The sequence below is a fragment of the Salvelinus fontinalis genome, chromosome 42, assembly GCF_029448725.1.
Source record: "Salvelinus fontinalis isolate EN_2023a chromosome 42, ASM2944872v1, whole genome shotgun sequence".
NCBI lineage: Eukaryota > Metazoa > Chordata > Actinopteri > Salmoniformes > Salmonidae > Salvelinus > Salvelinus fontinalis.
The window spans coordinates 19,374,833-19,385,669 of NC_074706.1; the positions used below are offsets into that span (position 1 = coordinate 19,374,833).

General features: G+C 40.9%; 1 long non-coding RNA gene across 1 annotated transcript; it reads right to left on the reverse strand.

The window, feature by feature from the left end:
- Window positions 1–7,994: 7,994 nt before the first annotated feature.
- LOC129841478 (uncharacterized) lies at window positions 7,995–10,273 on the reverse strand. Its single transcript, XR_008757328.1, has 2 exons — window positions 8,506–10,273; window positions 7,995–8,296 (listed from the first exon to the last, which is right to left on the reverse strand). It is a non-coding gene; the product is annotated as an uncharacterized LOC129841478 (long non-coding RNA).
- Window positions 10,274–10,837: the final 564 nt, after the last annotated feature.

Consider the following 10,837-nt stretch of genomic DNA (forward strand, 5'->3'; position numbering starts at 1 on the left):
CCTGGAAACCTCAACCTGAGTCTCTCGCACGGGACATTTCTGATCCCCAGCCCCAAGGGCATCCCTACAATTAACACATACCAGCTGAATGCACCAATTTGTAAGTCGCTCTGGATAAGAGCGTCTGCTAAATGACTTAAATGTAAATGTAAATACCACTACTTTCCCCAATGCTACACATTCCTTTGTCTCATGCCCTTCTGCACACTTCTCACACCTAGGAACCTCCCTCCTACACACTGCTGCCACATGCCCATAAGCTTGACACCTGTAACATCTTAATGTATTTGGCACAAAACCGCGTTTAACTTATATATCCTAGCATCACTTTGTCTAGCAAAGACTCAACATCAAAATTCAAAAGAACAGAATGACTCTTCTGTTTCACCACTGTGTCACACCAAATGACGAGCATCACAAACACCGGGAATCTTCCCCTTCAGTTGGTCAACTTTTACATTTATTGCTACCCCAGTAATCACTCCTTTCAATGGCACCCTTTTCTTGAGAGCAAAACAATTCACATTTTTTGCCACCATTCGTTTAACGGCGAGCGCCTTCTCCCTCTGACCAGCAGAAACACAAAGAATTATCACAAGAACACTTCTCGTTACCCTCACCGATTCCACAGCACCCAACTCTTTTTTCACCCACCTTGAAACCACAAATGGATCAGCCAAAAGGCAAAGGTCCACTTTTTCCAAAAACTTCACTCCTACCGTCACAGACTCATCTTTATTCTGACCCTCGGTGCAAGCCTCGTGCTCCAAGAACTTCCCCACACCTACCACCTCCGATACTTTGACCTCATTCACTTCCATTTCTCCTCCTGTCTTCAGCTCTCTGCTTACACTTTCTACCATTCTTCTTTAACAAACCATCTCCCTTTTCCCCAACATTTTTAACCGACTCAAGCTCACCAACTTCCTCCCTCTCTCTCTTAGACCTCCTCTGCCTCTCCTTTTCCCTCCATTCCTCCTCCGTATTCCAAGTATACGTCTCCTGATAATACTGCACTTCTCCTGACTTACATCTTGTTCTTGCATTGTTAAGGGACGCCATTTAACTGGCTGTCTCAATCGCCGAATAATCAGCACGAACCCCTCGGGATGTAGCGCTCAACAGTGCATCCCACTTGTAAAGCAGCTGATTAGTCTTGATGTTGTTCTTTATCAAAAGCTACCGCAACGCTTTTCCATTTCAAACAAGCGCGCTCTTCCAACCATGAACTGTCAAGTCTAGACATGGCCTCAGAACTGACTGAAACAAATCCATTCGTCCCCACTCAACTCTTGCTGTGCGACATAGTCCCCGTCTGTATTAGATAGAACAGATGAGCAAGTCCTTGGGGGCCGGAGTGGTGTCACACTTTTACCCCATCCCTAGCAAACACAGCTGATTAAACTAATTGCATTCTAAACTGATTTTTTAAACTTTTACTGTGAAAAGTACACACATGAAAAAGTTTTTTTTTTAAAACATGTTTTGAGCAAAATAGTGTTTTTTTAGACAACTGCAAATCCGTGATGTCATCGGCCTACACCCTTGCTTGAGGAACATTGAGCAGACGCTCTTATCCAGAGCGACTTAAAGGAGAAATTAGGGTTAAGGGCCTTGCTCAAGAGCACATCGGCAGATTCTTCACCTAGTCATCTCGGGGATTTGAACCAACAACCTGGTCCAACGCTCTTAACCGCTAGGCTACCTGCCGGAAAAAGATCCAATATAAAGAGAAAGAGAGAGTGTGCACTCACTGTTCTACTGCTCCCAAATATGTTTTATAAACATAATGGAACCATCTTACAGATTGCATTCACACTTTTCCAGAAATAGACTATGACTAAATTCCATTGCATGGCAGCTGGACGTTCTCATCATAAAGCAACGGTGAATCATTCTAATAAGTTTGCTTGTTTTAAGTTTTAATTTGAATAAAAAAACATCTGTTTTAAAACAACATTTCTAAATAGCATGGTCAGAAGCATAATATAATAAAACCGCTAGGATAAAAAAGACAATGTATTGCTGTTGAAGCAGCCTTTGTTATAGCCTATAGGCATAAGGGTAGCCTATGGAGGGCTTGGTTTTTAATCATATGAAACGGAAAACAAGCAATTGTTACAGGAAAATTATTTCTAAATACAAGAGTCACCAGCATATCTCATCTCTCATTTCATGATGGGCATATGGACACATGTAGCCTACATGGAGGGGTTTTTAATGGACGTGCAAAACTGGAGCTGGCTAAGATTTATTGGTGATTAAGATTTATTTCAAAGCAGTCATAATGCAAAATGCATCATGCCGGCTGTATTTCTGTATTTTGCATACAGTGCATTCGGAACGTATTCAGACCCCTTGACTTTTTCCACATTTTGTTACATTAGAGCCTTATTCTAAAATGTATGAAATAGTTTTTCCCACCTTAATCTACACACAATACCCCATAATGACAAAGCAAAAACAGGTTTAGAAATTTTTGCAAATGTATTGGAAATAAAAAACTGATATCACATTTACATAAGCATTGTTAGGTTCTAATTTTCAGAGTAAATAACTCACGGACACAGGAGAAGCTTAACCAAGTTTAATTATTCCCAAAGCGTCGATACAGCTGTAATTCAGACAAGACATTTCACACAAGCACTGATATTTAACCCTTTCTCCGAAGCTGAGTCTCCTCCTACCCATCTGTACAAACATCGTTCTTTACTGCTAGGAAGGACACTAGTGATACGGGTCATAACTTCTATTTCTCCCTTAACTCCCTTAAGGTGACCTGACCTGACCTCAACCTCCCTCTATCACCAATCTATGGCTCTCTCCCCTTATCAATGCCTGCCACATGTAACCACTTCCCTGCACTCAACACATTCCAAGCTTAGTTGCACACACTATATACCTTCCTCCTATAACCCTTAACTTCTGGTGTAGACCCTCTAAACCTTAGCCCTCCATCAGTGACATGAATAAGTAGATTTTCAAATTCTCAGAACCCAACAGTATTCAGACCCTTTACTCAGTACTTTGTTGAAGCACCTGTGGCAGCAATTACAGCCTCGAGTCTTCTTGACTATGACGCTACAAGCTTGGCACACCTGTATTTGGGGAGTTTCTCCCAAGCTCTGTCAGGTTGGATGGGGAGCGTAGCTACACAGCTATTTTCGGTTCTCTCCAGAGATGTTCGATCGGGTTCAAGTCCGGGCTCTGGCTGGGCCAATCAAGGACATTCAGAAACTTGTGCTGAAGCCACTCCTGCATTGTCTTAGCTGTGTGCTTAGGGTCGTTGTCCTGTTGGAAGGTGAATCTTCGCCCCAGTCTGAGGTCCTGAACAAGTTTTGACACACTGTTTTGCAATGAAGGTCTACAGTAGCCTCAACAGCACTCTGTAGGGTAGCACTATGGTGTAGCCATAGGACAGCTAGCTTCCGTCCTTCTCTGGGTACATTGACTTCAATACAAAACCAAGGAGGCTCATGGTTCTCACCCCTTTCCATAGACTTATACAGTTAATTATGAAAACTTCCGGAGGATGTCCTCCAATCTATCAGAGTTCTTGCAGCATGAACTGACATGTTGTCCACCCAATCAAAGGATCAGAGAACTAATCTATTCCTGAAAGCATAAGCTATGGCTAGTTAGCACTGCAGTGCATAACATGTAGTGAGTAGTTGACTCAAAGAGAGAGAAAGACAATAGCTGATCAGTTTTGAACCAATTAGTTTCTTCAAAAATTAAGGAGAAGCAAGTGTCATTTTTTCCCCGTTTCACTTACTTAGCTAGCAAATGCAGCTAGCTAGTTTAGCCTACTCAAACACCCTGCTCAAACAGAGGGATGCTGTGTTAGCTAGCTGGCTATGACTTTCCAACACAACACTGGAACTCTTACAAATCAAAGGTAAGCTTTTTGTTTTAGAAATGTATTGCCACCGGGGGCCGCCATTGTAAATTCTAAACTGCTTACTCACTGTACACTAACTTTACTGCATGATTGTAGCGGGTTTACTAACATGTTAGTTCTTTTAGCTATGTTGACTATGACGTTACTTTAGCTAATATGGTGACAACGATGTAGTCTGTGTGTAGCAGTTATGATATGAGTATTGTGAGGCCTGGTACAGGGGGACCTTCAGATGAGCATTGTGAGGCCTGGTACAGGGGGAACTTCAGATGAGTCTTGTGAGGCCTGGTACAGGGGGAACTTCAGATGAGTCATGTGAGGCCTGGTACAGGGGGAACTTCAGATGAGTCTTGTGAGGTCTGGTACAGGGGGAACTTCAGATGAGTCTTGTGAGGTCTGGTACAGGGGGAACTTCAGATGAATCTTGTGAGGCCTGGTACAGGGGGAACTTCAGATGAATCATGTGAGGCCTGGTACAGGGGGAACTTCAGATGAATCTTGTGAGGCCTGGTACAGGGGGAACTTCAGATGAATCTTGTGAGGCCTGGTACAGGGGGAACTTCAGATGAATCTTGTGAGGCCTGGTACAGGGGGAACTTCAGATGAATCATGTGAGGCCTGGTACAGGGGGAACTTCAGATGAATCTTGTGAGGTCTGGTACAGGGGGAACTTCAGATGAGTCTTGTGAGGTCTGGTACAGGGGGAACTTTAGATTAATCTTGTGAGGCCTGGTACAGGGGGAACTTCCCTTACCATTTCTACTGATCTGTGTGCCATTTATGGTTTTCATATGCACATTTTTGTTGAACAGTTTCAGTCATAATAACGTCTTCTATCTCAAAATCATTGTCATGTGGTTAATCAAGATTCTATCTAAATCTAAATTAAGATTATACAAATCTAAAAGTAACTTCTATTGCCATTGCCAAATATGTAAAAATAGCCAACATAAAGCTAACCAACAAAATCTTTGCAGCCTGCAAAGTGCAGCCGGCTAAAATGACCTGCTACTTGGTAAAGTTCATGATGCCGTTGACCTTAGCAAGGGCCTCAAGAACAGTGGATGCAAAATACTCCCATAATGTAAAAAATCCAATTTAAAAAATCCAACACCACATTTTACAATAGGTATGAGGTACTTTTCTGCATATACAGTTGAAGTCGGAAGTTTACATACACTTAGGTTGGAGTCATTAAAACAAATTTTTCAACCACTCCACAAATGTTTTGTTAACAAACTATAGTTTTGGCAAGTCAGTTAGGACATCTACTTTGTGCATGACACAAGTAATTTTTCCAACAATTCTTTACAGACAGATTTTTTCACTTATAATTCACTGTATCACAATTCCAGTGGGTCAGAAGTTTACATACACTAAGTTGAGTGTGCCTTTAAACAGCTTGGAAAATTCCAGAAACTTATGTCATGGCTTTAACAGCTTCTGATAGGCTAATTGACATCATTTGAGTTAATTGGAGGTGTACCTGTGGATTTATTTCAAGGCCTACCTTCAAACTCCGTGCCTCTTTGCTAGACATCATGGGAAAATCAAAATAAATCAGCCAAGACATCAGAAAAAAAGTCTGGTTCATCCTTGGGAGAAATTTCCAAACGCCTGAAGGTACCACGTTCATCTATACAAACAATAGTACGCAGGTATAAACACCATGGGACCACGCGGCCGTCATACCACTCAGGAAGGAGACGCATTCTGTCTCCTGGAGATGAACGTACTTTAGTGCAAAAAGTGCAAATCAATCCCAGAAGAACAGCAAAGGACCTTGTGAAGATGCTGGAGGAAACAGGAACAAAAGTTTCTATATCCACAGTAAAACGAGTCCTATATCGACATAACCTGAAAGGCCGCTCAGCAAGGAAGAAGCCACTGCTCCAAAACCGCCGTAAAACCGCCGCAACATCTCAAGACATCAGTCAGGAAGTTAAAGCTTGGTCTCAAATGGGTCTTCCAAATGGACAATGACCCCAAACATACTTCCAAAGTTATGGCAAAATGGCTTAAGGACAACAAAGTCAAGGTATTGGAGTGGCCATCACAAAGCCCTGACCTCAATCCTATAGAAAATTTGTGGGCAGAACTGAAAAAGCGTGTGCGAGCAAGGAGGCCTACAAACCTGACTCAGTGACACCAGCTCTGTCAGGAGGAATGGGCCAAATTTCACCCAACTTATTGTGGGAAGCTTGTGGAAGGCTATCCGAAACATTTGACCCAAGTTAAACAATTTAAAGGCAATGCTACCAAATACTATTTGAGTATATGTAAACTTCTGACCCACTGGGAAAGTGATGAAATAAATAAAAGCTGAAATAAATCATTCTCTCTACTATTATTCTGAAATGTCACATTCTTAAAATAATGTGGTGATCCTAACTGACCTAAAACAGGGAATGTTTACGAGGATTAAATGTCAAGAATTGTGAAAAACTGAGTTTAAATGTATTTGGCTAAGGAGTATGTAAACTTCCGACTTCAACTGTACCTCCATTTCTCGACGCCAAACACACCACTGGTGTGGCGAAAGAGCTCTATTTTCATGTCATCTGACCATAACACCAGTTCCAATCCAAGTGCCAATACCGTTTAGTAAACTCCAGCCAGTGCTATGGTCTGCCAGGAGGCTGGAACTTGGCTGAAAGTGGATCTTCCAGCAAGACAACCCCCAGCACTCATCCAGTTGTAATTTTTTGGGGTAAAAAATCTACCCAAAATACTCTAGTGTCAAAGTGGAAGAAAAATTATATCATTTTATTCACCGCCCTGAGTCAGTACATGTTAAACACCATTGGCAGTGTTTACAGTCGTGAGTGTTTTAGGATAAGTCTGTAAGGGCTTTACACACCTGGGTTGTGCAATATTGGCTCATTCTTTTTTAAATTCTTCAAGCTCTGTCAAGTTGGTTGATCATTGCGAGACAGCCATTTTCAAGCAGATTTAAGTCTAAACTGTAAGTAGGTCATTTAGGAACATTCAATGTCATCTTGGTAATTAACTCCAGTGCAGATTTGGCCATGTGTTTTAGGCTATTGTCCTGCTGAAGGTGAATTTTTCTCCCATTGTCTGTTGGAAAGCAGACTGAACCAGGTTTTCCTTCTAGGATTTTGCCTGTGCTTCGCTCCATTCGGTTTATTTTTATCCTGAAAAACTCCCCAGTCATTGCAGATTACAAGTATACCCATAACATGATGGAGCCACCCCCATGCTTGAAAATGTGAAGAGTTGTACTCAGTCATGTGTTGTGTTTACTTTGTATTCCGGAGAAAAACGTAGTTTCTTTGCCAATTTTGTTTTGTAGTATTACTTTAGTGTCTTGTTGCAAACAGGATGCATGTTTTGGAATATTTGTATTTTGTAAAGGCTTCTTTCTTTTCACTCTGTCATTTACGTGACTATTGTGGAGTAATTTCAATGTTGTTGATTCAATGTTGTTTTCTCCTGTCACACCCATTAATCACAATTGGTCTCATGATGAAATTCCTGAGTGGTTCCCTTCCGCTCTGGCAACTGAGTTGTATCTTTGTAGTGACTGGGTGTATTAATACAACATCCAAAGTGTAATTAATAACTTCACCATGCTCAAAAGGAGATTCAATGTTTACTTTAGTTTATTTTTACCCATCTACCAATAGGTGCCCTTCTTTGCAAAGCATTGGAAACCTCACTGGTCTTTTTGGTTGAATCTGTGCTTGAAATTCTCACAACTTCACTGAGGGACCTTATAGATAATTGTATGTGTGGGCTACAGAGATGAGGTAGTCATTCAAAAATCATGTTAAACACTATTATTTCACAAAGGGAGTCCATGCTTCTTATGTGATCTGCCAAGCAAATTTCTACTGCTTAAATTATTTAGGCTTGGCATAACAAAGTGGTTGAATACTTATTGACTCAAGACATTTCAGCTTTTCTTTTGTAATTTGTAAAAAATTCTTAAAACAAAATTCCACTGACATCATGGGGTATTGTGTGTAGATCAGTGAAACAAAATCTAAATCTTATAACATCTGCTAAACCCGTGTATGTGACTGTCACGAACCGGCTCAGAGCCCGTAACAAAAGGGAGACCACGTGGAAATCAGGAGTAACAAAATATATTTATTTAACTAACGAAACTAGGTTTAATATACAATGGGGTGTGTAATCAGTAATCAGTAGTGTAATTGAATGTTTTGCATGCATGAAGGTGATAGTGCAGGGTGTTGAAAGATGCTAAGACAAACAAACAAAAAACACCATGAAACATAACCGAATCTAACAAGGTGTCTACATGGAGAGAGTCTCCCTGATGAATGGGGAAGTGGTAATTTTATCCTGGGAGAGTGGGCCCAGGTGTTCCCCATGTAGCTGACGACCCTCCCAACTCCGCCCACCGGCATCCTAATAGGGAAACAAGAGCAAGGAGAGAGAGAGAAAACGGTAGACAGAGTGGGAGGGTCGTCACATGACCAATAAAATATTATTTGATTTGGTGAAGTCTCACAAAAAAGGATGTACAAATGAATAGCTGAGGGAAGCCTTTCTGAAATAAACAGGCCACATTAAATTTACAAAGTAACTCATATTTTATGCAACACTGTTACACTAACCTCTATCATGATAACATGCTGGGTTGAGGTTCCACTCCCCTCATCAACAGTGATTGGTTGGTCATCTCTCCATGTACTGTGTCCCACTGGCTTCACAAAGCTCCTGTGGCCTCCAGTGAGATGTCCTTCACTTGAGAGAGTGATTGGGGTAAAAGAGGTGGTTAGGTTAGCTACTGTCAATGCTCAACGGTATGTTGTACACTATTGACACTGTCTAGAATTGGCCAGGATGTAAGGTAACACTTCTCATAACTTCTTGATATACTATTTATTGATTGATGTATTATGCTCCATGTATCACATAGTTTTCAATGAGTAAATAATAGGAAATGCAGTAAATCAAGAATCTGGTTAGAATATGATATTGTGTCTTTGCGCAAGATAGTTAAGTAATCAGGTGAATTATTGCATACTATCCAAAAACTGTCCAAGAACCATATGTGGTTAACACATCTAAATTAACATGCACAGAGGGGAACAGGGCAAATGCACCTCTTGTCATTCCTCTGTCTTCTGCTAAATGTACCTCTTGCCATTCCTCTGTATCGGTCGAGGATCTTAGAATAAAAAACACGAGTAGGCGCACACCCAGAAAAATGATTTTGTGTGGAAGTGCTCACTAACGGCTAATAAACTATCAAAATAAAGAGAGACACTACATATATAAACTCTGGTCATTTATTAGGTAAATCACCAACGTTTCGGCATCCCTGTGCCTTCTTCAGGGTCTGACACTCTTTATTTTGATAGTTTATCGGTCGACGATCTTGACAGTACTGGGACAACTGGCGAGGACACGCTATCATGCCCCCTTCAGTTCCAGTACATGTAGTTTCCGCCGCAATGCCCTGTTTTCACTCTAGCTTTGAGTTACAGTGCCTTCCGAAAGTATTCAGACCCCTTGACTTTTTCAACATTTTGTTACATTACAGCCTTATTCTATAAAAAAAAAAAATGTTTTATTTTTAAATCCCTTCCTCAATCTACACACAATACCCGATAATAACAAAGCAAAAACAGGTTTTTAGAAATTATTGCTAATTTATTAATAATTATAAAACTGAAATATCACATTTACACAAGTATTCAGACCCTTTACTCAGTACTTTGTTAAAGCACATTTGGCAGCGATTTCAGCCTTGAGTCTTCTTGGGTATAATGCTACAAGCTTATTTGGGGAGTTTCTCCCATTCCTCTCTGCAGATCCTCTCAAGCTCTGTCGGGTTGGATGGGGAGCGTAGCTGCACAGCTATTTTCAGGTCTCTCCAGAAATGGTAGATCGGGTTCAAGTCTGGGCCACTCAAGGACATTCAGAGACTTGTCCTGAAGCCACTCCTGCATTGTCTTGGCTATGTGCTTAGGGTCATTGTCCTGTTGGAAAGTGAACTTTCACCCCAGTCTGAGGTCCTGAGCGCTCTGGAGCAGGTTTTCATCAAGGGTCTCTGTACTTTGCTCCGTTCATCTTTGCCTCGAACCTCACTAGTCTCACAGTCCCTGCCACTGAAAAACATCCCCACAGCATGATGCTGCTACCATCATGCTTCACCGTAGGGATGGTGCAAGGTTTCCTCCAGACGCGCCGCTTGGCACTCAGGCCAAAGAGTTCAATCTTGGTTTCATCAGACCAGAGAATATTGAACTATACTTGTTCTAGCCTAGGTTTACTATCTCTCTAACAAACAGTTATTAACACAAGTCTGTTAAATAATTCTAAGTTAAAGGGGTTAAAACCTGTCTAGGATCAGCGTGGCGCTAGCGGCACACCCCCCCCCCCCCACTGAAAAACCAGTGCCGCGAAATTCAAAAAAAATATTTTTTTAAAATATTTAACTTTCACACATTAAAGTCCAATACAGCTAATGAAAGACACAGATCTTATGAATCCAGTCAACATTTCCGATTTTTAAAATGTTTTACAGGGAAGACACAATATGTAAAGATGTACATCTATTACCTAAAAACACATTAGCATAATCCACCATCTTTTATTTGTCCACCAACACCAGTAGCCATCACCAATTCGGCTAAACTAAGATATTTATAGCCCCTAACCAACAAAAAAACTCATTAGATGACAGTCTGATAACATATTTATGGTATGGGATAGGTTTTGTTAGAAAAAAGTGCATATTTCAGGTATATGGCATAGTTTACAATTGCACCCACCATCACAAATGGACTAGAATAATTACAATGAGCAACGTGTTTACCTAACTACTAATCATCAAACATTTCGTAAAAATACACAGCATACACGAATCGAAAGACACAGATCCTGTGAATACAGACAATATTTCAGATTTTCTAAGTGTCTTACAGCGAAAACACAATA